We start from the raw sequence: 27,531 nt of genomic DNA on the forward strand, positions 1-27,531 counted from the left end.
CCTCTGGTTGAAAGGAGAAAAAGAGACGGCCTCCTTCTAAGAAGGGCAGAGAGAAAACGGCAAAAACTCACAAAGGACCCAAGACTAGCAAAGATGTAACTGCTAGAAGCCAGAAGGCAGCTTTTTACAAGTGGTGAGAAATCCATACTTTGCCCACATGAGCTAGGTCGGTATTCCAGATTTCCATTTTCAAGACCAGGAGACAAACATTGAGTCAGATATCCCTGAAAATGGTGAATTCAACACAAGTCCATTGGCATTTGCTCCCACCTCAGAGAACAAGGTTACTATTCTGGACAACTCTGATTTTGTCTTCAATTCTTGAATTGGATAAACCCCCTTAAAAATTATGTGAATCCAGGTAGTCATTAGCCAGTATGTAAATAGCTATTATGAACCAGATACTCAGAAGAATACCTAACAATGTGTTGTGTTCCTTATAGCTCTAGGCATGCCAGGATTGCATTGGGCACTGTGAAGTGTAATCATCTGATATTCAGTGTGTGGAGAACCATCCTGTTCTTTTGGAAGGAGTAACCAATTTGGCAGGACTTGGCACATGCCTCCTCACAGCCGCACCTGAGCCCCATAATGAATGGGGGCCACATGGCATTGGTGGTTACTCAAGTGGAGAAGAAAATGAAAGCTCTGGGACATATTACCATCTCACCTCCAACTATGCTATAGAGAGGCAGGACCTTGTCAAGGTCAGATTTATGAGGCTGATTAAAAAAGAAAGAGAGGAAATGCACTAATGGCCAAAAAGGAATTCAAGTAGGCGTCTTTGACGTATGAGTTCCATCTGCCTAATTTATTTGGTGTCTGCAACCTGCCTGTGACCGAGAGCCTCAGATTACATGAGTGGCGAGTTGGGGAGGGCATGGCAATGGGGAAGGTGTCTCTTAGTGTTTTACAGCCAAGTCACCATGTGCCCTTCTGGACCCCGCTGAAACCAAATAACAACAGCAAGGGATTCCCTCCTAAGAATCTTTGTGTTTAGCCAAAAGAAAATCCTGGAGTTTCAAACACTGAAGTTGAATCCCAAATATAAAAGGTTATTTTCTGGGTATCTAGGGAAATTCTTTAATTTATCAGCTTCCTTTTCTGAAAGATGTCTGGCTGTTTTGGTCCTGAAGTTCGTGGGTGTAGTTTTAATTACTTGCTTTTTTCATTCTCACTCAGCAGTTTACCTTTTTTCGTATCAACTACTTTTGCCAAGAAACCCAGGTTCTTTTTGTCAATAAAATGAGAATTTACAATGGCTCTCATTGCAGTGTTAACTGGGTTTATAGGGCCCCCTTTTTTATTTTTATTTTTGTTTATTATTATTATTTTTTACTTTGAGTTCCAGGATACATGTGCAGAACATGCAGGTTTGTTACGCAGGTATATGTGTGCCATGGTGGTTTGCTGCACCTATCAATCCGTCACCTAGGTTTTAAGGCCCACATGCATTAGCGATTTGTCCTAATGTTCTCCCACTCCTCGCCACCCCCTGACAGGCCCTGATGTGTGTTGTTCCCCTCCCTGTGTCCATGTATTCTCATTGTTCAACTCCCACTTATGAGTGAGAACATGCGGTGTTTGGTTTTCTGTTCCTGTGTCAGTTTGCTGGGGATGATGGCTTCCAGCTTCATTCACGTCCCTGCAAAGCACATGATCTCATTCCATTTTATGGCTGCATAGTATTCTATGGTGTATATGTGCCACATTTTCTTTATCCAGTCTATCATTGATGGCCATTTGGGTTGGTTCCATGTCTTTGCTATTGTTCATAGTGCTGCAATAAACATATGTGTGCATGTATCTTTATAAGAGAATGATTTCTATTCCTTTGGCTATATGCCCAGTAATGGAATTGCTGGGTCAAATGGTATTTCTGGTTCCTGATCCTTGAGGAATCGCCACACTGTCTTCCACAATGGCTGAACTAATTTACATTCCCACCAAAACTGTTCCTGTTTCTCCACAGCCTCACCAGCATCTGTTGTTTCTTGACTTCTTAATAATCACCATTCTGAGCGGCATGAGGTGGTATCTCATTGTGGTTTTGATTCGCTTTTCTCTAATGATGAGTGCTGTTGAGCTTTTTTTCATGTATTTGTTGGCTGCATATATGTCTTCTTTTGAGAAGTGTCTGTTCATATCCTTTGCCCACTTTTTGACGGGGTTGTTTTTTTTCTTGTAAATTTATTTAAGCTACTTACAAATTATGGATATTAGACCTTTGCCAGATGGGTAGATTGCAAAAATTTTCTCCTATTCTGTAGGTTGCCTGTTTGCTCTGATGATAGTTTCTTTTACTGTGCAGAAGCTCGTTAGTTTTGTTTGTTTGTTTGTTTTGCTGCTTCTTTTTTTTTTTTTTTTTTTTTAGACAGTGTCTCACTCTGTGACCAGGCTGGAGTGCAGTGGCGCAATCTCAGCTCACTGCAACCTCCGCCTCCTGGGTTCAAGTGATTCTTGTGCCTCAGCCTCTCAAGTAGCTGGGATTACAGGCACGCACCACCATACCCAGCTAATTTTTGTATTTTTAGTAGAGATGGGGTTTCACCATGTAGGCCAGGCTGGTCTCAATCTCCTGACCTCATGATCCGCCCACCTCAACCTCCCAAAGTGCTGGGATTACAGGCGTAAGCCATTGCACCTGGCCAGAAGCTGGTTAGTTTAATTAGATCTCTTTTGACAATTTTAGCTTTTATTGTAATTACTTTTGGTGATTTCATCATAAAATCTTTGCCTATGCCTATGTCCTGAATGGTATTGTCTAGGTTTTCTTCTAGGGTTTTATGGTTTTGGGTTTTACATTTAAGCCTTGAATCCATCTTGAGTTAATTTTTGTGTAAGTTGTAAGGAAAGGGTCCAGTTTTGGTTTTCTGCATATGGCTAGCCAGTTTTCCCAGCACCATTTATTAAATAGGGAATACTTTCCCCACTGCTTGTTTTTGTCAGGTTTGTCAAAGATCAGATGGTTTTAGATGTGTGGTCTTATTTCTGAGGTCTCTATTCTGTTCCATTGGTCTATATGTCTGCTTTGGTACCAGTACCATGCTGTTTTGGTTATTGTAGCCTTGTAGTATAGTTTGAAGTCAGGTAGCATGATGCCTCCAGCTTTGTTCTTTTTGCTTAGAATTGTCTTGGCTATGCAGGCTCTCTTTCGGTTCCTTAGGAATTTTAAATAGTTTTTTTTTTTAATAGTTTTAAAGTAGTTTTTTTCTAATTCTGTGAAGAATGTCAGTGGTAGTTTGATGGGAATAACATTGAATCTATAAATTACTTTGGGCAGTATGGCCATTTTCACAATATTGAGCCTTTCCATCCATGAGGTGGAAGGTTTATTTTCTTGAGCAGTGGTTTGTAGTTCTTATAGAGCCCCCTTTTTGAATGTTTTAATAGGTAGAAGTGACAGCAAATGAGATATGAAATCCTGAAATGGGAGGCCAACCCACATACAGGCAGGATCAGGTCTAAGCCTGTCTGAGGATCTGAATGAAAATTTGGAAAAGAGGAGCTATAGAAATTCTTCTCAAGATAAAAGAAAGAAGAGCAATGACAGCAAATAGTACCTAATTAAGAAATGTTAGGCCGGGCGCGGTGGCTCAAGCCTGTAATCCCAGCACTTTGGGAGGCCGAGACGGGCGGATCACGAGGTCAGGAGATCGAGACCATCCTGGCTAACACGGTGAAACCCCGTCTCTACTAAAAAATACAAAAAACTAGCCGGGCGCGGTGGCGGGCGCCTGTAGTCCCAGCTACTCCGGAGGCTGAGGCAGGAGAATGGCGTGAACCCGGGAGGCGGAGCTTGCAGTGAGCTGAGATCCGGCCACTGCACTCCAGCCTGGGCGGCAGAGCGAGACTCCGTCTCAAAAAAAAAAAAAAAAAAAAGAAATGTTAGCCATGGATTATTATTCTATAAATCTATAGGTAAAAGCCGCACAAAGAAAGCAACATACCAAGCAATAGACACAAGTCAGAGTGGGTTGGTACAAAAATTTTCCAACCTGGTTCAGTGTGAGTTTGGGTATTTGAAGATTTGGATTGTTTATGCTTGGGAAAATGGCCATTTCCACAATTTCTCTGATCTTCTTGCCTACTATTTTCCACCTATTGTCATGAAGCTTTCATAGATTTATAGCATAATAGTATATAGCCAATGTGTGTGGATTACATACTATTTGCAAGGCACTGTTAAGCAGTTTATACATTTTTCTCATTTAATCCTTGTAACAATTAATATTATTAGCACTGGAAGCAGTAATATTGTTGTTACTATTATCCCCATTTTACGAATGAGGAAACTGATGCTCGGAGAGGGCAAATAACTTGCTCAACATCCTACTCTTAGTAAGTGGCAGTGCCAGGATTCAAACCTTCATGGTGTGACTTCAGGGGCTGCACTCTTAACTGTTATTTGTATACCTAGCAGGGAGATTACAGTGTTTTGGACCAGGTCATAAAAGTAGAGTGGTGAGAAGTGGTTGGTTTCTGGATAGATATTGAAAGTAGAACCAATAGGATTAGCTGACGTGTAGTGTGTGGTGAAAGAGAAAGAAAGGGACTGGGTGGAGTTGTCATCAACAGACATGCGGAAGACTGTGGAAAGTACAGGGTGGGGAGGGACAGTATCAGCTCAGTTTGGAGCACACTGAGCTCCTGATATTGAGATACTTATTAGATATCCAAGTGGACATGTTGAGTGGGCAGTAAGATATACAAGTCTAGAGTTCACAGGAGAGTTTCAGATTAAATATGTAAATTTGAGAGACATGATAATCAACATATAGATGGGACCTAAACCATAAGACTGAATGATGTCATCCAGGGGGTAGGTGTTGATAGAATAGAGGAGAGGAACATGGAAAACTGCTTCGTGCTGAGGTCTAGGAGATCAATGGGAGCCAACAAAAGAGACTGAAAAGGAGTGGCCAGAGAGGTAAGAGAGTGTGGAATCCTGGGAGCCAAGTGAAGAAAGTATTTCAAACAGTAGAGAATCATCAGCATCTCAAAGTTGCTGATTAGTCAAGCAAGATGAGAACTGGTAACTGAGCATTAGATTTAGCAACATGGGTCTTTTTAGTGCCCTTAATAAGAGCAGTTTAATCAGAGCATTGGGAATATATGTTTGGAATTAGTTCAAGAGAGAATGGAAAGAGAGAAGTTATAGCAATGGGTATAGGCAAAATTCTTTCAAGGAGTTTTGTCATAAAGGGAAAAAGAAGGAGTAATAGCAAGTGGTGAAAGTGGCATTAAGAGAGGGTTTGTTTTACTGAGGATGGGGGGAAAGCAGTATTTTTGTACGCAGATGAGAATGATTATTGAGAGATGGAAAAATTGATACAAAAAAAGAGAGGGAGACTTCCTGGAGCAAAGTCTGTAAGTGGGCAGGAGGGGACGGGATCTGGCAGATAAGTGGAGAGGTTGTTTTAGGTAGGCACACACATAGTTCATCCACAGTAACAGTGGAAAGAACTGAGAATGTAGTGACGTTGCAGGAAGATGGGTGGGTGTGATTACTGGACCTTATGGAAGTTATCTACTGACCTATAATGTGTTTAGTAAATGTTAATGTGTTCAAAGAAAGGGGGACTTTTATAAATGGAGATAGTCAAAGTATTAATGGAATTTAAGCTTTCAAAGATCTAAATGAGTAAATTGGTGGAGAGGAAGAAGAGTATTTGGAGAATGGAAAACCATGTGAACTCAGAGATAGTAATGAACACGGTATGTACACAAGACATTGAGCATCTGGGTCCTGCCAGAGAGGAGGGTTTGTGATAAAAAGTTCAGGCTAAGTTTGGAAATATTGATTAGATTCAGACTGTAGAAGATTTGAACAACACAAGAAACACAAGATCTTAGGCCATGGAGAGAAGGATAATGACATGATGGAAGAATGGTGATTAAGAATTAATCTAGCAATGATGGCGAAACAAATGAGAAGTGAGAAGGACCCTCAGCTGTAACGGGATTTTTTTTTTTAACTTCTACTTTATTTGACAACACATCAGTCTGACACGTGAAATTTTAGTACAGGCAAGCAATAATAATATTAATAATGACAATTTTTAAATTCACATTAAAACCTTAATTTCAGTTTTATGGGTGACGTTAGTCTCTTCTCCATGTCCCTTCTTCAAACATACATGAGTTTTCTCTACCTTCAAAAAAACTTCAAACACCACATGTTCTCACTCATAAGTGGGAGTTGAACAATGAAAACAACACATGGACACATGGAAGGGAACAACACACACAGGGGCCAGTCAGAGGGTGGGGGCACAAGGGGAGGAAGAGCATTAGGACAAATAGCTAATGCATGTGGGACTTAAAACACAGATGACAGGTTGATAGGTGCAGCAAACCCCCGTGGCACATGTATACGTGTGTAACAATCCTATACATTCTGCACTTGTATCCTGGAACTTAAAGTAAAAAACAAAACAAAACAAACAAAAAACCTTTAATCTTCCCATGTTCTCCAGCCATAGAATGATTCCTCTCCCTCCTTTGACTGCCGAAGTTCTCCAAAAATTAACATTTTTTGTTTTATTTTTATTTAAAAATGTTTTTAATATTTATTTTATTTGCCCCTCAGACCCAGGAAGCTTGATTCTTGCTTCAACCTCTCTATTGACACTAATAGGCTGCAGGTCCCACTGGTCACATCATGGGAGCCCTTCCTCTTCTAGCAGTTCTGGATGGTCCTGTAATTCTCCATACCATTGACCAGGGCCTCCTGGAAACTCTGCATCCTGAGCTGGTGTGGCCCTCCTGACTCACTCACAACATCAGGTCCAAAGTAGAAGCTTCCTTTTTCCATCTCAGTGAGGGTATCAATTTTGTGGTTGTGGTAGGACAGAATAATTGACTTCCCCCTCCCCTACATATGAATAAGTCACCTGAAGTGGTAAAAAGGACCTTGCAGCTGTGATTGAGAATCTTGAAATGGGGAGAGTATCCTTTCCCCGTTGCATTATTCACATGGCTCCAATCTAATCACGTGAGTTCTTAAAACCAGAGAAACCTCAGCTAGAGCCTGGGAAAGAGAAATGTGACAATAGAGAAAGAGTCAGAGAGGTGCAGCCCTGCCGGCTTTGAAGATGGAGGAAGAGGGCCATGAATCAAGGAATGCACATGAAAACTTCCAGCAGATGAAAAAGGCAAGGAAATGGATTCCCCTAAGAGATTCCAGAAGGAACACAGCCTCGCTAACACTTTAGCCCAGTAAGACTAATTTTGGACTTCTGACCTAGAGAACTGTAAGATAATAAATGATCTTTTATTTTAATCATTAAGTTGGTAGTAATTGATAGCAGCAATTGGAAACTAACACAGTGGTTAAGCTACTTCCTTGTTCAGACAGGTAGCCTGAAGCTCTCACCACCGTCTCCCCTCCTCCCTGACCCTGCTCCCTCTTTGAGAATGTTCCAAAGGTCTATGGAATTACAAAAGATATGAAAATGAACATTCTTAACAGCTGGAGCTTGAAGGTCTGAGCTGGTCCTCCTGAGAGCTTGTCTGCCTTTCTCTTGGGGTGTTTACTTCACCTGAGCCCTCGCTCCCTTAGCCAAGGTGCTGCTCTATCTACCATCCAGAAACTGGACAGGTGTGAGAATTACTATAGTGGATGCTCTAGAAAGCAACAGAGAAACCCAAGCGCAGATTAATCTGTCTGTTACAGTCACAGAAAAGATGTGTCTAGTGAGTTATTCAGGTTTGTGCAAAACCATGAGTTGTTTCTGAGAAGACATTTTTTCTTTCAACTTCACTTTAAATTCAATCAGAATGGATTTTCACCTGGCATTTAACAGAATAAAGCATATGTTGCTATTGCTCTCATTACCTGAACCCAAGCTACCAAGACCCCAGAGGTTGCCTTTGGACTCTGACAAAGAATCTAAGTCTTTTGAGAGTTACTTATAAAGCAGGTAACCATTATTGATCCAGAGGAGAACTATTGTACAGAAGAAAGAAAAGACATCAAGGCTAACTAGAAGAAAGAAAAGGGACTCAGTTATTAAAACCAGGGGAATGTGGACTGGTAATGAAGACTTTATAGAAAAACAGCCAAAGGAAAAAAAAAGAAAAAGAAAAAAAAAGAAAGGAAGGAGAAACTGCAGAATATTTATATTCTTATTCTTGGTGCCATAAAAGTGAAAGGTGTTAAGAACACAGTTGGGGGTTAGGTATGTAGAGCAAAGGGTTCAAGAGAAGCTAAATTATGCCTGATCCAGTCTCTGTTGCTCTGGCTTTGGGGGCTTCTTTCCCTTGTCGTTAAAGTGATGACAAGGAAAAAATACTTCATTTGTTATTAGAAATTGGGCTCTCATGTAACTACTCAGCACCACTTGGGGAGGAGATCAGGGTAGAGGTTTGGAGGAAGGGTGGTTATGCAGCAGTGAATGAGGTCATGAAGGAAATGAATTAGCTATGTCTAAAGGATTAATTTGGACCCTTCCAGCAGAAAGAACTTCTGGCCCTGAGACCTGTTGCTTCTCTGGGTGAACTGGCAAATGAGTGTAGGTATTTAAAAAAAAAAAAAAAAAAAAAGCATGTTTGTATATATAAGCATTGCTTTGCCAGCCCCACATGAAAGATAATTCTCAGCCCATGGACAAAGAAGCAGTGCAAGCCTCTCGCGCTCTACATCAGCTGGTCTGAGATCAGAGCATGGGTGGCACCTGTCACTTGCCCTGTGCCTGCCCAGGTGGGTGTGTGTGAAAGAGAAGAGGCCGTGGCATTTATTCTACAAATGATACAGCTGTAAGAACAAGGTCAATGTTAAGTCATATATGGGAGCTAATTTTTCAAGACTCATTTAAGGGTACCATGAATTACAGCAAACAAAACTATTGATTCGGGCTGGGCTCAGTGGCCCAGGTCTGTAATCCCAGCAATTTGAGTGGCTAAGGCCAGTGGATCACCTAAGGTCAGGTGGTCGAGACTAGCCTGACCAGTATGGTGAAACCCCATCTCTACTGAAAATACAAAACTTAGCTGGGCATGGTAGCATGTGCCTGTAGTCCCAGCTACTCTGGAGGCTGAGACAGGAGAATTGCTTGAACCCGGAGGCCGAGGTTGCAATGAGCCGAGATTGCACTACTATACTCCAGCCTGCGTGACAGAGCGAGACTCTGTCTCAGAAAAAAAAAAAAAAACAATCTATTGATTCTGATAATGTCTCTATGCATGTCATTCTTGAACAAAAATAAAATATGTGTATATGTGTGCTTACTTATATATTTTTCAGGAACTGTTCTCTCTAAACAGGGAAGGGGCTGGTGTTGGGGAGTTGGAGGGGCAATAATATGATAAATATATTTTCAAGACATATTTTTGTTGAAATCCGTGGTACTAATATTAGGACTGTGTTTGTCTCCCTGTATCTTGAAAAAAGGTGGGTAATGAAATGCTACCTTTAAACAACCAAGAACATATGTGTATACATATGGGGGTAGGGTAGGAGGGGCTAGAAACACCATGCTAATGAACCCACTGTCACCTGGTAATTGTATAGCTCAACTGCAGGAAAACCATCTAAAGAAATACACTATCTCAAATAACAACGTAACCTAGTGAAACACATAAAAGCCTTTCCCCCGCTCACTAATGCCAAACCCATGACCCACAACGGATGTGTAATATGTGTTGATACATGTGTCATTATACAGAGTGATAAGTTATATCTCCAGATTTTTCCTAGAACTCCCACTTGCCAATTCTGTACTTCCTTTTAAGACTAACCAAACTTATATCAGCCTGAATTAAGCATGTCTTTTTATTCTGATGCTTTGACAGCTGGGGCCTTGCTGACCCTGGGGAGACTGCCCCTCCCAGGGCTGGGCCAATTCCTAGAGACAGTGAAGGATGTCTGTCTTTCATATGCAAACCAACCAATCCAGATCCCAGGCCCCAATCACCTCCTTTACTGGGCTCTCACAGGTGGAGCCGCTACACCCTAACCACCCAGGGCCAGGTATCAGACTATCTGATAGAGACAGCCCCTGTATCCCAGAGCCCATGAGAAGTGTTCACACTAGCCTGCTTACCTTGCCTCACCCATTCCTTCATGGAAACCACAAATAAAGGCTCTGGCCCAGGTTTTCCATTGCTCCCTCTGCCTCCTGACCCACCTCGTCAGGAGTAACAAGACATCTTTTCAATGGCAGTCATCTCCTGAATAATAAAAACACCCATACCTTAAAGCATGACCCTGGCCCAGCATGGTGGCTCATGCCTGTAGTCCCGGCACTTTGGGAGGCAGAGGCAGGCAGATCATGAGATCAGGAGTTTGAGACCAGCCTGGCCAACATGGTGAAACCCAGTCTCTACTAAAGATACAAAAAATTACCCAGGCATGGTGGCACGTGCCTGTAATCCCAGCTACTCAGGAGGCTGAGGCAGGAGAATCACTTGAACCCAGGAGGCAGAGGTTGCAGTGAGCCAAGGTCACACAATTGCACTGAGTAACAGGGTGAGACTCCATCTCAAAAAAAAAAAAAAAAAAAAAAAAAAAACAGCATGGCACTATGGGTGTAGGCTCATTAAAATTTTGTTGATTAAAGATTAAGATTCAGTTGTTAGACAAATGTTATTAATAAGACGACTCAGGTGACAGCTCAGTCATAAGAAAAGTCAATTTGTTTTACTCTGACCCATTGCCAAACAGCCACATGACAAATCCGATTGTTTTATAAATATTTATTTAGAGTTACTATGTACCAATCAGATCTGTACAAAACCATCCCTCTAAATTCAAGCAAAATCCTTACCTCTCTGTGCCATGATCACCTGAGTTGCTCCACGTCTGGGAGCTTCCTGATTTCCCACCCGTGCCACATCGGGAAGAGGCCCAGGAAAGGATGCTGTGCCCACGTCCCCTTGGGTTCTTTCCAACCAGTCTGCAAGAACAGAATTTGTCCTTTTAATCAATTCACAGTAGGCAGCCTTTTACCCTACACCTAAATATGCTAATAGAAGGATGCCTGACATGTCTACACAACATAAATATCTTCAACCACATCCAGGGAATTGTTCCAAAGTTAATTGAAGGGTGGTGGGTAGGGAGGGGCTACACAGTTTCATTTAAACAACCGTATACTTTTGTACTGAGAACAATTCCCCACCCTGTTTTACAGCTGAGAAACCTGAGACCTAGAAAACAGTGATTTACCTAGAATTAATGGCCTGCTTGGGGATAGAATCCCTATTTGACTCCTTCTGAAGTTTTGCCCTAACTACTTGTGTCATTTAGAGCACATAAACCAACTTCCCTAAACCTCAATTAGTTTTTCTGAAAATAAGGATACCGCATTACAGGTTTGTTGTATTATTCAAGGTGTGAAAAGTGCTTTGTAAGCTGTAAAATAGGAAACGAATAATAGCACATTATTGGTAGTTCAATTACACTGATAGAAGAAAAGGGCCAGCCCAATAAACAGTTTGGACTTAATAGTCTCATCTTCTCTCAGAAGATATAACACATATCCTAGAAATACAGTCATGTACCACATAACATTCGATCAAGGATTCACTGCATATAGATGGTCCCATAAGATTATAATGGAGCCGAAAACTCCTGTCACCTAGTGAGCTTGTAGCCATCATAACCATTACTCCCGTGTTTGTGGTGATGCTGGTGTAAAGAAACTGACTGCACCGTCACTTGTATTAAAGTATAGCACATACAATTATGTACAGCGCATAATACTCGATACTAAATCACTGTTACTGGTTTATGTACTTACTACACTTTTTATCCTTATTTTGGAGTGTATTCCTTCTACTTAGAAATAAAAAACAAACAAACAAACAAAATGTTAACTGTAAAACTGCCTCGGGCAGGTCCTTCAGGAGTCATCCAGAAGAAGGCATTGTTACCATAGGAGGTGACAGCTCCATGCCTGTTACTGCCCCTGAAGACCTTCCAGGGCGACAAGATGCGGAGGTGGAAGACAGTGATATTGGTGATCCTGACCCTGTGTAGGGCTAGGCTAATGTGTGTGTTTGTGTCTTAGTTTTTAACAAAGAATTTAACAAGTAAAAAAACAATAAAAATCTATGGAAGAAAGCTTCTTGAATAAGGATATAAGAAAGTACTTTGCACAGCTATACAAAAGTACTTTGCGTCTGTTTTAAGCTAAGTGTTATTACAAAAGTTAAACCGTTTTTTAAAAAGTTGATAAAGTAAAAAGTTACAGTAAGGTTAATTCATTATTAAAGAAAAAAGAAATTTTTGTGTACATTGAGTGTCACCTAAGTGCACAGTCTATAAAGTCTGCAGTAGTGTACAGTAATATCTTAGGTCTTCACACTCACTCACTACTCCCTCACCAACTCACCCAGAGCAACTTCCAGTCCTGCAAGCTCCATTCATGGTAAGTGCCCTATACAGGTACCATTTTTTATCTTTAATATTATATTTTTACTGTACCTTTTCTATGTTTAGATACTGAAATAGTTACCACTGGGTTACAATTAGCTACTGTATTCAGTAAAGTAACATGTCTACAGGTTCACAGCCTAGCGACAATAGGCTATAGCATATAGCCTAGGTGTGTGGTAGGCTATACCAACTACATTCAACAGGTACATTCGATGATGTTTGTGCAAGGGTGAAATCGCCTAACAATGTATTTCTCAGAACATATCCCAGTTTTTAAGCAACACATGACTTTACACTTTCATGATGAAATGTTTCATCCAACAGCCTAGAGCTACCATAGAACCTCTGTCTTTAGCTATGGATTTGTGCTTTTTGGCTATTATGTAATCCCAGGATTACTCTGGGAATTTTGACTGAAACTTTTTAGTTATTTAATCTCCTTTTTCAAATGTATATTTAGTTGCAGAAGTAATATCTATTAATTGCAAACTTTCTATACTACAGAAATGTAGAAAGCCAAAGTGCTGGTCCTGGCCGGGTACCGTGGCTCACACCTGTAATCCCAGCACTTTGGCAGGCCGAGGCGGGCAGATCACCTGAGTTCAGGAGTTCGAGACCAGTCTGGCCAACATGGTGAATCCCTGTCTCTACTAAAAGTACAAAAATTAGCCAGGTGTGGTGGCGGGTGCTTGCAATTCCAGCTACTCAGGAGGCTGAGGCATAAGAATCACTTGAACCCAGGAGGCAGAGATTGCAGTGAGCCGAGATCATGCCACTGCACTCCATCCTGGGCCAAGAGCAAGACTCTGTCTCAAAAAAAAAAAAAAAAACCCAAAGTGCTTGTCCTTCTTTTACCTGGTCCAACTCCACTTTCCAAAGGTAACACTGTAACCCTGGTTCACACACACAGTGTTTTAAAACACAGAAATGAGATCCTATGTATATATGCACACATAAACATATATATGCCATTTGATGCTTTCCCTTAGCAATCTATGATGGACACTTTTATCCGTATAAAGCCGCCTAGCTGTTTTTTACAGCTACATAATACTCCATTGCAAAACTGCATCATAATTCAGCAGTTCCCAACCTTTTTGGCACTAGGTACCAGTTTCATGGAAGACAATTTTTACACAGGACAGGGGGCAGGGGTTCAGGATGATTCAAGCACATTACATTTATTGTGCACTTTATTTCTATTATGATTTCATACTCACCATGATGTAGAATCAGTGGGAGCCCTGAGCTTGTTTTCCTGCAATTAGACGGTCCCATCTGGAAGTGATGGGAGACAGTGACAGATCATTAGGCATCATTAGATTCTCATAAGGAGCGTGCAACCGAGATCCCTTGCGTGTGCAGTTCACAATAGGGTTCGTGCTCCTACGATAATCTAATGTCTGCCGCTGATCTGACAGGAGGCGGTGCTCAGGCAGTAATGCTGGCCTGCCGGCAGCTCACCTCCTACTCTATGGCCAGTTCCTAACAGGCCACAGACCAGTACTGGCCTGGGGGTTGGGGACCCCTGTCATAATTTATGACCCCCTCCAATTTATCTGGTTTCCAATTTGTCTTTTTATTTATTTATTTATTTGAGGCAGGGTCTCACTTGGTCACCCAGGCTGGAGTGCAGTGGCTTGATCATGGCTTACTGCAGCCTCAACCACCTGGGCTCAGGTGATCCTCCCACCTCAGCCTCCCCAGTAGCTGGAACCACAGGTGTGCACCACCATGTCTGGCTAATTTCTGTATTTTTTGTAGAGATGGGGTTTTGCCATGTTGCCCAGGCTGGTCTAAAACTGGGCTCAACTGACCCACCTGCCTCAGCCTCCCAAAGTGCTGGGATTACAGATGTGAGCCACTGCGCCCAGCCAATTTGTCATTCTTCTACATCATGCTGTAATTAACTTCTTTGTGTGTGTGTATTTGTGGACACTTGAGTATTTGTGTGGAACTGATTCCTAGAAGTCAAAGAGTAAACACCTTCAGGAGAGCTCAGAGAACCCAGACTTTGGTGTTTTCACTTTAAGTAACCATTTTGATTTTCATCATTCTTTTATCACCAACTATGCCTCCATGCAGACAACTGCACACAAGTCCAAGGCAGATACAGTATAGATCTTGCAGAGTTAGGAATGGCACTAGAATAGAGCCCATTGTGTAGGTTGAGGAGGGGTTATCTGGCATGCTCTGCAGGGTGACTCAGCCCTCACATCCATTGCCTCTAACCCTGCCAAATCTGCATTCCTTCTGACAAACCGCATCTGTGTGTACAATGAAACTTTTGACCCCACCAGCCTAGGGTTGCTTTAAATATACCAACGAGGTCATGTCACAGTTAGTGCGCATTCATAAATGACTTTGTAATGAACAAAAAAAGAGAAGCTCAAACTTCTACTCTGCAAAGATGTCAGACTCAGTCTCCATTTGGAATCACGGAACATCAATCTCTCACCAGCCAGGCAAGGTTCTGCCCAGCAGGCTGCTCACCACTCTAGCATCTCAGCTCCCACAGTCCCAGCCCATGCATCTGAATTCCAACTCCTGGGAAAATGCTGGAACAAATCCCAACTTTCAGAGTTGTCTTTAGCTTCGAGAAAATATTTTCAGAGATCTAGTTGTATTTACTGAACATTCATGGACTAATTCCTAATGCATCTAATTTTTTAGACCAACTGTAATTCACCTGTTACATTTGGACTTTTGGCTGTGCTATAGTTTTCCTAAATTGAAATATTTCTTTTGCTCAAAGATCTCCCTGGTGTTCAAAAGCAAAATTGGTTTCCTGTAAAAGCTTGGCGTCACTATCATTAATTAACAGAAAGCAGAATGCCTCTGTGTGTTTACCTTCACAAAGCGTATCCATGCAATGCATTTCTTTCCCAGAGGCACAGTTCATTCCTATATACCAGAAATTAAGAAAGCATTAAAAAAAGGCATGTCTTTTACCAGCAGGGAAGTTTTGAGAAGCAGACTACTGTATTTCATGAAAGGACACCAGACACAGGGGTGTGAAAATTAAATAGAGCCTCACTCTATGAGAAAGTAAATTATGTTATATTGTTCACTTTATCTGATACTACTTTTCTGTGGTTTGATCCAATTTACCAAAGAATATATGGGCTGATCATCCAGCTAGTTATTAGCTATTCATTGGTTAGTTTTATGGTTGATTTGACTTGGTAGTAATTCAAGGTAGAAACGTGTGTGTATGTGTGTGTGTTTGTGTGTGTAAGATTTTATCACTAGTTATAACTCCAAGGATTCGTAGAAAGAGTTTAAAGTTAGAATTCTTTTAAAATGTGGTGTGTATATATATATATATTCCATTGTGTGTGTATACATACATAACGGAATATTACTCAACCATAAAAAGAAGGAAATTTTCAACAACATGAATGAACCTGGGAAACATTATGCTAAGCGAAATAAGCCAGATGCAGAAGGACAAATACTGCATGCTCTCACCTGTATGTGGAATCTAAAATAAAACTCACAGAAGCAGACAGTAAAATGGTGGTTGCCAAGGGCACAGGGGTGAGGGTAGGAGGAGGAAATAGGGAGATGTTTGTCAAAGGGTATAAAATAGTTTCAGCTAGGTAAGATGAATGGGTCCTGGAGATCTAATGTACATCATGATGACTGTGTTTAATACTGTAGTGTACACTTGAAATTTGCTAAAATGGTAGATCTTAAATGTTCTTATCACAAATAAAAGGAAAAAGAGAATGGCAGCTATGTGAGGTGATAGATATGCTAGCAGTTTCATTGTGGTAATCATTTCACAACGTATGCGTATATCAAAACATCAAGTTGCATACCTTGAATATGTACAACTCAAACTTGTCAATTACAGCTCAATAAAGCTGAAAAAAAGAATTCTTTTAAAGACTGATGCTGGAAAGTGAGACTAAAACAAATGTTCTCTGTGTGGTTTATGTTTCCGTCAGCATGATTTGAGTCATGAAATATCTAAACTCATGAGTCATTTTGTAATATTAGTTACATTTCTATATGCATTAGATGATTTTTCGTCATAGTGACTTCTGGATATGCCCTTAAAGTCTGGAACCACGTTTTATAGTATTTTTGCCTCGGTGACCTTTATAACAAAGTTAGGGATGTAAGTAATGTTGATAAGTACTAGACATTTGATAAACACTTGCTGACTTTAATTAGAGATGATTTCTTCCCCCCATTATTTATGTTCTATGATCAAAAACATAAAATAATTTAATGTAAAAATTCTCAGAATGTTTCAGGCTTGTCACTCAGAAGAAGCAGGAGGCACAGTGGGGCTGCAGTGGAAGGAAATAGCCTCGTTGGCAGTCCTCTTTTCTTTCCCCCTTCTGTTGAGAGCAGGGCCAGAGCCAAACAGAGCAATGCCATGTGTCCTGGGAGCAGTGAGTAACATCAATTCTATTAAATTGAAAATGGGACACAGCCCAGACTCTGGCAGGCAGGCAGTCTGCTAGGGCCTTGGCAGCAAAGGGCAGGCAGGGATGGGCACGGTGAACCAGACTATAAGCCAGGCCAGTTGCAAACTTTAAGGTCCTGCGTCCAGTCTGACAGGTGCCGCTCACTGTCCTGTAAAAGGGTAACAAGACCTGCAAGATTCTCCTCCTGCCACCTGCCCTCTGCTCCATCCCCGCCTGCACTCTGTGTTCACCAACCATTCATTTCAGCTCCAGTCTCAACCTTGCACCTCTGTCTACCTGTGCTTTTGGACAGCAAACCCATCATTTTACCTCTAGGCTCATGGCGTTTCTTCTCCTTCTTTGTTTGGTAATACTTAACTGCTTTTTTTTTCTTTTCTTTTCTTTTCTTTTAAGACCAACTCTCACTCTGTTGCCCAGGCTGGAGTGCAGTGGCAGTAACTCGGCTCATTGCAACCTCCGCCTCCCAGGTTCAAGCAATTGTCCTGTCTCAGCCTCCCAAGTAGCTGGGACTACAGGTGCACACCACCACACCCAGCTAATTTTTATATTTTTAGTAGAGACGGGGTTTCACCATCTGGTCCAGGCTGGTCTCAAACTCCTGGCCTCAAGTGATCTGCCTGTCTTGGCTTCCCAAAGTGCAGGGATTATAAGTGTGAGCCACTGCACCCAGCCCTTAACTGCTTTTCTAGAATCATGAGCACCGTGATCCCTCTAGCCTATCTTCAGGACTCACTTCTGTAACTGGCTCCACAGGCAGCCTGAGCATTCAGCCCAACATTCCCAGCTTATCGTTTGCCCTTGATTCTGGAAACAGAAGGAGTCAGACTCAGTCTTACAGCATACTCCTCAAAGGACATAGTGAAGTCAGGCCTAATTGAGAGTAGATACATGAAGCTTCTTCTCAGAGAGAGGACCACAGTGGCAAGGGATTCTTATGGCAGACTCAATTTTAGTGTCAGGAAGCAGGTTACTGGGTAGCACTGGGCGATGAAGGCCTGACACTGAGGAAGTGCTCAGGGACCTTGTCACTGGACATCCAGGCTGGGGGCGTGAACAAATTCCAGAGGTAAGGCGACTATATAATACTTCCTGCCAGCATGGATTTTGTAACTGAGGAGGACATGAGGTTGGGATCATTTTAAGGTACAAGAAGTAAGTAATGTGGATGCCTCTTGGGGGACTCACAGACTTACAAAATGACTATTTCTAGTACAGTAGAGTAAAACAGACAGAAGAAGATCTTTATTTCCCTTTTGGAACTCACAGGTTCCAAGTTGGATGACAACTTTTTCAATAGAGCAGGTAGTTCAAAGGAAATATTCAGGCTGGGGAGAAGCCCTGCTGGTTATGAAGTAACATTTGAATTCATGCACCAAAATCAAAAGGTGTCCTCCCAAAACTGTGTGTCAGTAATTTAATCCTCCACACTGTGTAATCTGATTTGCCACCGTAAGTCAATGCAATAATCACAGCAGCAAATGCTTAAATATGTGCTCCAAACCTGGATAATTGCCCAGGAGCAAAATGCATCCAAGGATACAATATACTGACATTTAATAAAAGTTTGAATTATATTTGCAACCTGCTGGGATTTAATTTTCTTGAGTTCAATATTTTATAAAACAATAGAAAACTATTACAAGTATCTTGTGCCATTCAGAAACTACTGATTATGAGCCTGGTTCTGGGTCACATTGCAAGAGATCAAATCCCAATTTACTAGTTGTCTGACCAACAAATTACTCAGTCTACCTGTCCCTCAGGTTTCTCACCAGTTAAACAGGGATAATAGTAGAATCTACTTAGCATGACTGTTGTGAGGATTAGTGAAACCACTGCCTGGCACATAGTGAGTACTCAGTATAAGTTAGCTATGTTTATTATTTTTTGAAGTGGAACCAGCCTGTCCCCTCTTCTTGCTTTGTTTGCTTGCTTGCTTCAAGTAACTGTACAAAAGTCTACGTTTCTCAAGTTTGTTTCCAATTTTCTTTCAAATAAACTCTTTTTAAGCAGAGGAGAATTCTACCAATTGCAGACTTCAACAAGGAGAATTTGAAATTGTGTGGACCTAGAATATAAGCAAGGGTCTATCGGAACCAAATACCATCACAGAGAAAGCTGGCTTTAAGGCAAACTTTAAAACTGGCACAGACTTCTGAGTTCCAGATCTGATAGGATTTCCACAGAGCACAAGGTAAGAGAGACCTGATAAACAATGTAATGCAACAATATTGCTATGTCTACTTCTGCCCTCTCCACTGTATGCCTCGTAATAGCAAGAAAAATGTGACATTTGCTTTTTTATCCTGGGAGGCTAATGGAATGTCAAGAACCTAGAAGGCATTCAGTGATGCTGGTTGGTTGTTTAAATGAATGAAATTGGAAATGAACCATATACTTGCCATGGATCTAATAGTGCCTCCTTTCTTTATGTATGCTAGCACTTGATCAGAGCAGGGCACTTGTGAAAATCACGCTGGCTGAAGACATGTTTTGCGGAATTTTTTTGTAAAATTCTGTTGAGGGCTTTATTTTTATTCCTGGCTCTTTAATTATTTAAGTAGGATATGGTATGAAATGGACAAGAATATGTAATAATAATCATAGCTTTCATTTACTGAAAGTTTAAATGTACTAAGCACCGTGCTAAGCACAATGCATTTACTCTTTATAGCAAGTCTGGGCTACAGCTATTACTATTGTACCAGTTTTACAGATGATGAAAATGGAGAACGTAAAGATTGAGTGAGATTTCCCAAGATCAAACAACAAACAAGCAGCTAACACAGACATGGAACCCAGTTTCATCGATACCAAAAGGCCACTACACTGCTTTCAACCACCACAGTGCATTAAACTCTCTAACATCACAAAATAGCAGAGACTGGCCAGGTGCGGTGGCTCACAACTATAATCCCGGCACTTTAGGAGGCCAAGGTAGGTGGATCACTTGAGCTCAGGGGTTAAAACCAGCCTGGAGAACATGGTGAAACCCTGTCTCTACAAAAAACACAAAAATTAGCTGGGCACGGTGGCTCACGCCTGTAATCCTAGCACTTTGGGAGGCCGAGGCGGGCGGATCACGAGGTCAGGAGATGGAGACTATCCTGGCCAACATGCTGAAGCCCCATCCCTGCTAAAAATACAAAAATTAGCTGGGTGTGGTGTGCGTGCCTGTAATCCCAGCTACTCAGGAGACTGAGGCAGGAGAATCACTTGAACCAGGGAGTTGGAGGTTGCAGTGAGCCGAGATCGTGCCACTGCACTCCAACCTGGTGACAGAGTGAGACTCCATCTCAAAAAAAAAAAAAAATTAGCTGGCATGGTAGCGCATGCCTGTCATCCCAGATACTTGGGAGGCTGAGGTGGGAGGATGACTTGAGCCCGGGAGTTCAAGGTTGCAGCGAGCTATGATAATGCCATTGTACTCCAGCCTGAGCGACAGAGTGAGACCCTGTCTCAAAAATAAATAAATAAGTAAATAAATAAATAAAAATAATAGCAACTAAGAGCATCTTGCAGATGATTCAGGTAAGGAAAGTGAGGCTCAGAGGTGTGAAGTGCCTTGCCCAATACCACTCCTAATAATCCAAAATGCTTTGCTCTGTACCTATGCACTTCCTCTTTAACAAAAACAGCATTATTCTCACTTTGGTAAACCTCAGTCAGCCTCGTTACTGAATGCTAAAAAGGATTTTCTTTCCAGAAATGACTTACTCTTATTTCATAAGCTCAATCAATTCTTTTGTAATCCAAAAATATGCACCACGAATTAAATTCCATGGATCACTTGTCTAAGCACTCTTTTATTTTATTTTATTTTATTTATTTTATTTTTTTAAATTTTCCCTGCCTTCAGAATTGCCACTCAGGGCATACTGCCTAAAACAGACTCCTTTCCAGGGAGTGGGGCTAATAGAGAAAAAGGAGCAAAGCAGACAAAATTCCCATCTATTTTTACAATCAGGTCTACCATTCACCAGATGATTGCCAAGTAATAGATGTGGGTGACAACAGTTACCTGATATGGTTCAGCATCTTAACTAAGGTGCCCTTTGTGTCCAATCCATTTGTTAAAGATGCCCATACTACATTAGCCATGTGATGATTGAGTTATTGTTCACCAAGCCAGCATTTAAATAAAACCCATACATGCAGAACACAAACCTGATTACAGCAACAATAATGCTCTCTTCAGTTTACAAGGAGGCTGCTACTCCAGGAAGTGTGTGGAACTGTTTTCCTCCAGCAGTGACAGAGGTTGGAACACAGCCCCACAACTTACTCCCGTTAGAACCAAGGGTGCCTTCCCAAAAGAGGGGGGGAAGAAGACCCTGTTTCTGGAAAAGGAGAAATGAGGGAATCTATCCAGTCCTTTTGGAATCACCAGTAGAGCCTGCTGCAGAATCATCTCATTAAAAGTGCCTTTCACCTAGCTTGTGTGTCAAAATGTAGATTAATTTTCAAATCTAGGGGATGGGTGGATGGGGTCTATGATGCTATTCTATTTTTGTGAATTTGAAATCTTACACAATGAATTGTGTGTTTGCTATTATTCTTTTTAAAGTAATCCTTTCCTTGGGAAGACGCTGCCTCAAGCCTTGTCTTAGAAACAATACTCATCCGAAGTAGAGGGCACTGGTCTTGAACTCAGAAGCCCATGACTTCTAGCACTTCAGTAACCCTCCTGGCCACACAATCCTGAGGATTCAGCCTTCTCTGATTCCCAGTCCCTTTTATATTCTCCTCCTCATTTTCTCCCATCATACTCTGGCTAGCCCTTGTCATACTATATTTTTTTTCTCTTCTTCCCCATCCCCCTAAAAATATGAGAATTCCTTAAGAGAAGGATCACAACCTATCTGATGTTGAATCCCCAGCACTTAGTACAATGTCTGTATGTAACCAGCAGTCAGTAAATACTTGCTCAGTCAAGGAATAAAGCAACTGACATTGGTTAAGTATACGTGTATTAGTAGTACCCATCTACTAGGGTTGTTGTAAAAAGTAAAAGATTCCCTTAGTACAATGATTTTGAGATCACTTAGCACAGCAAGCACTCATTTAATGATAGCTGCTCTAATAATTATCATTGTTACTATTATCATTATTATTACCAACCTATTATATGCTGTTTAATTGTCACCTGAAAAACAATGTTCATGGAGTTCTCAGTCACAATGTTATTAAGTGGCAGAATTGAAACCTAAGACCATCTGTCTCCAAAGTGCAGGCTCTTCGCTCTGTTTCATTTCTTTTTTTTTTTTTAATTAATTTAATTTTTTAAAATTTTATTTATTTATTTATTTATTTGAGATGGAGTCTCCCTCTGTCGCCCAGGCTGGAGTGCAGTGGCGCAATCTCAGCTCACTGCCAGCTCCACCTCCCAGGTTCACACCATTCTCCTGCCTCAGCCTCCCGAGTAGCTGGGACTACAGGTGCCTGCCACCACGCCCGGCTAATTTTTTGTATTTTTAGCAGAGATGGGGTTTCACCATGTTAGCCAGGATGGTTTCGATCTCCTGACCTCGTGATCCACCCGCCTCGGCCTCCCAAAGTGCTGGGATTACAGGCGTGAACCACCGCGCCTGGCCTTCGCTCTGTTTCATTTCTAACAGCACTGCCAGCCCCAACATATATTAGTCTGTAGGAGGGCCTAAAAACAGCTGAATCTCAGGGTTACCAGTTACATATTGTTATCCTACCAATAGGATGTCAGAGTCTAGATGCAGGACACCCGGCACCTTCTGTGGCAGAAAGAAGCCATCAAGCTGTTCCAAGCTGCTTGAACTCAATTTAATTCCTGAATGGACAGACAGAAACAAATAGCAGTCATCGTAGCTCATGTGATGGAAATCCATGTAGATTTATCTGAAATCTGCAGTTTTCTCTCCAAATATGCATTAGTGTTAGTATGCTGTACATATACTTTTTCTTCAGTGTTAGTTTAATCATGATTGTATTAAATCACGTGGGTGCTGCCAGTCCAACAGCACAGGTTTGCATCAAACGTTAAGAGAATGCTGGATTAAAACAATTTCCTTTTCTGTAATTTGCACTTGAAATTTCCTTTTCCCAAAGAGCTATGGATGGCAGCTGTCTCAGAAGTCAGTGTGTGCAGTAGGCTGGCTGGGCAAGAGGAGCAGTAAGAGATAATCAGGTTAGCTCTACCTGTTTTACTTACTTGCCAATCTCGGGCAAGTCATTGCATCTCTTTACTCTTCTGTTTGCCAGCCATAATAAGAGAAATAAAGCACCGACCTAGTAATAGTTGGAGTTATATGTGCAAAGTCCCTAAGCACCTATTTAAAAGATAATAAAAAGGAGTTTGTTATATATGCAAATGGTACATTATGTTGTTCCCCACGTCAAGAAAGCTCGGATTTTCTAAGCATCATCTTCATAGGTCTTCCCAGCCCACCATTGAATAACCAGCATTAGTGGCCACAGTCAGTCACTTTCAGGCCAAATGCAGTCTTGGAGTCCATTTGATTCAAGAGATCAGATATGTCCTCCTTGCAATGCATTTTCCCCTGTGAATTCAGCCAGGGATTCAGGATTGGACTTTCAGGACTTGCCCACAGACACTCCTTTTCTAAATGTATCACCAAGATAAAAATTTTAATTGCATCAAACAGTCTACACTAATCCTACGTTTTTAGCTTTCTGGGGACCTTTGAGTGAAATTTGAAGTTACCTCCCTGGCAAAGCAATGGAATCCCATAAAACAACAAAATGAATCATTAGTGTGGCGATGAAGAGTTAAAGGTAGGAGTGCATCAGATCCTAAAAGGTTTGCCAGCATCTTCCTTGTGCAGTGGTTTCAGCCCCTTCTCAGTGGTTGGAGCTTCCTTTAAAGAACAACAATATGAAGAATCTTAGAGAGACCAGAGGATTTCCCTCTTCAACAGCAAGCCTTCCTGGGGGATAATAGTCACCCATCCCACGTACTTTACGCATGAAATAATAAATAGGTGAATAGTGGGAAAAACAAGAGGCAGTGGAATCAAAAAGAACTGAGAATGTGGTACTTTTTACTAAGTGTTCAGAAAGCAAAAAAAATTTCAGGAACCAGCTTTTAAGAGCTTACTAACTCCATTGGAAAGTCTAGAAATTGGGATTAAAATGGAGTGCTGAGATAACTTCCAATGGAGTCTGCAAGCCCTTGAAACATGAACAAAAGGAAACAATAGACCAGGACACCCAGAGTAGACATGCACTCACCACTAGGAGTTAGGGAACCACTGCCAGCTCTCAACCACAGAGGAATTTGTCTCATCCTTGTGTAATGAGCAAAGGCTAAACACAATTAGTTGCACAGTGAATTGACCAGTTGAGTGAACACTGATTCAACTCTACTGGTCACATTGAGTTATCTTCAGATAACCCATTTATGTTTTCAAGCTTTGATTCAGGAACCCTAACCAGGTATTGTTTATACCAATAAAAACTTAATCTGACAGGTCCTAATTATCATCTGACACCCATGCTACATCACAGGTGGTGGACAGATCAGCCTGCCTTGGAAAAGCCTATACATTGCCTATGGCAAAGAGAAAATGTGTGATGACCACATCCAGCCTTCATGCTGCCCTACTGTGTTGGTCTCTAACAGTCCTACTGTGACTCTTTACCTAGGCTGCCCCTCTCCAATCATCTTCATTACCTGTTCCCCACCCTTTCCCTACAAATAGCAAACACTCCATTCCCTCAGTTTGCGGTAACCTAGTTAATGTAGTTTACACTACATTATAAATGTTTGACAGCCTTAATCTTTCCAGAACTTGCATTTTAAAATACAAGACCTATTAACCTCAATTGATCTTCAATTTAAAGATTTTCATAATGTATAGGTGATTTTTGAAAGTATTAGAGTGTCTTGGTCTAGGGGTACAAATTGTTAAAAGCATACCAAGCTACTTCAAGCAAAAGGGGAATCTGAATTTCATTCTTCTGTCTCCTCTCCCTGTAGACCATTGACTGCTTCTTCAACTACACGGCAGAATAAGGGTGTCCACACTTTTGAGATGCCATGTCAAAGTTTAAGAGATAGATTGGCTGTCTCTAAATACCATTTCTAATTTGCAGAGAAAGACACTGACTGATACAGCCTGAATCCCTTCAAGGCCAGATGTGGGGATGATATCGATTCATATGAATGTTAACGCCCTACCTATGGGGAGAGAGTTTGGTTGGTGGGTCTCTCACAGACTGAACAGCCATCCTAAAAGCTGTATCTTACTAGGGGCCTTGCCTCAGACTCTAAACTGTATTTTCCACACTTCCTGATGATAGATTCATCAGACCCTTGCCTAGAGAGTCTGAATCAGTGAGTGTGGGATGGGGCCTGAGAATTTCTACTTTTAGTCGATGCATCTGGCAACTCTTATCGTGAGGGAAGCTTGGGAAACCCCGTTGAATCAAACCACGGAGGCCACTGACTGCTGCAGATAAGGACATCGCTGACTAATGTAACCAAGCCCTACCATCCTGCACTCCTCAAAATGTCATGGCCTGTGATTTTCAATGAACCTCCTCTCCTCAGCCTGATATCTTAGGAGTCTTCTGTCCTGAATCATTTCAAGGTCTCGGGAAGTAATTGTGAGGAGACTCAATATTACCCACCCATCAACTTTAATAGGAGACGTATTGACTGTAAAGCGGGATTAAAAAGAAAAAGTCACCTTTCCATAAAGATTTCCCTCCCCTTCCTTAGAGATCAGGATTCCAAACTGCCTTGAAAGTAGATGAATTCAGTGTCTCCCACATTCTCCCTTCACCTCAATCCCACCATTTCAACCCTCCTGGGTATTTCGATCTCAGACATTTTATCACATGGCTTGAAAGATCAATTCATCTCTCCCAGAGCATTTCCCTAAAGGGTTGATAGGACAATAACATGTAATAAACTAAAGGCTTGGTTTTACATATTACTTTATGACTCAAATAATGTTATCCTAAGGAAAACAACGTGACGCTGGTTTATTTTTAGGTGAGGATAATCAAATAAAAGAAGACGCAAGGTGCAATTAGGGCAAGAATCAAGCAGACAACTAATCACGGCTGTTGAAGTCATTTTTTTCCCTTGTATAAAGTACAGATGAGTTGTAAAAATAAGTGTGTCACAAAATAAGAAATATGAAAGGCCAAAGAATATATGAAAAATTGTTCCACCTCAGTAAGAACACAAATTAAAAGAACAATGAGCTCAGTTTTTGCCTATCAAACTGGCAAAGACAAGAGAATAATCCCCAGTGCTGGTGAGGGTGTGGAAAGGCAGGCACTTTACCACATGGCTGGTGGGACTATGAACTGGTGCAGCTTTTCCAGAAGAAAATTGGGGTGTGTGTTTCTAAAGCCTTAAAATTGCTCATACTTCTCAACCTAGCAATTTTGCTTTTAATAATTTACCATACTTATAAGTGAGAACATGCGATACTTGGTTTTCTGTTCTCGCACTAGTTAGCTAAGCGTAATAGACTCCAGCTTCATCCATGTTCCCGCAAAAGACATGATTCTGTTCTTTTTTATGAGAGCTAAATGATGAGAACTCATGAACACAAAGAAGGGAAAACAGACACTGGGGTCTACTTGAGGGTTAAGGGTGTGAGGAGGGAGAAGAGCAGAAAAAATAACTATTGGGTACTAGGCTTAATACCTGGATGATGACATAAACTGTACAACAAACCCCTGTGACACAAGTTTATCTATATAGCAAATCTGCACCTGTACCCCAAAGCTAAAATAAAAGTTTAAAACATGATAATTTGCCCTAAAAAATAATTAAGGCTAGGTACAAATATTTATGATGGTTGTTCATAAGAACATTGAATATATTGGCAAATACCTGGATGAAAGAACATCCAGCAATAGCAATTGGTTGAGCCAACTGAGGTAGGTACATACAATGGATACTACACTGTCATGAAAAATGATGAGGCATAATTATCTTGACAAGGAAATATGTTGGCAAAATATTAAGCTAAAGATAGTTATAAAATATGTGATCTGTTGTTTATATTTAAACATTATGGTTTAAATATAAAATATTTGGCCACGCCTGCCTCACCCACGATCCATTATTTGGAATTACTTTCCACGCACAATCCCTACCAAAAGAGGCGGTTTCTTGGCTCTGTTTTAATGACAAATTGACTCTGGCTGATTGATATGAGGAGCCAATTAATATTCCGGCATTCTCTTTCTGGAGAATTGGAAATAAGAGACACAAACACCAGGCTCACACGCTTGTTGAGACGTGAACTTAAAGGATATTGTCAAATCAGGGGTGATGTGGCCATTTTCATCCACAAGCAAGCAGAGGAGTAAGCAGAGACAGCCTTGTCTTCAGAGAGGAGAGGAAGAGAACAAAGAAACAGAGAATGGTGCTACCTGAGACTCTGATGGGTAGAAGAAGAGGTGCTACTGTCTCCCTCCTCTCCCCACTTTTAAACAAGTCCCCTTTAGTTGAGCTATCTTGAGTCATATATGAGTAAACCTCCATAAATAAGTTCCAAAGATCTAGTGAACAGCAGGGTAACTATAGTTAATAATACTGCATTGTATACTTGAAATTTAGTAAGAGTTGATCTTAAGTATTCTCACCACACACAAGAAAAAGGTGAAAGGTATGAGGTGATAGATGTGTTCATTAGTTTGATAGTGGTAATGATTTCACAATGTATACATATATCAAAACTTCGTGTT

This window comes from Macaca fascicularis, chromosome 13, assembly GCF_037993035.2.
Source record: "Macaca fascicularis isolate 582-1 chromosome 13, T2T-MFA8v1.1".
Classification (NCBI taxonomy): domain Eukaryota; kingdom Metazoa; phylum Chordata; class Mammalia; order Primates; family Cercopithecidae; genus Macaca; species Macaca fascicularis.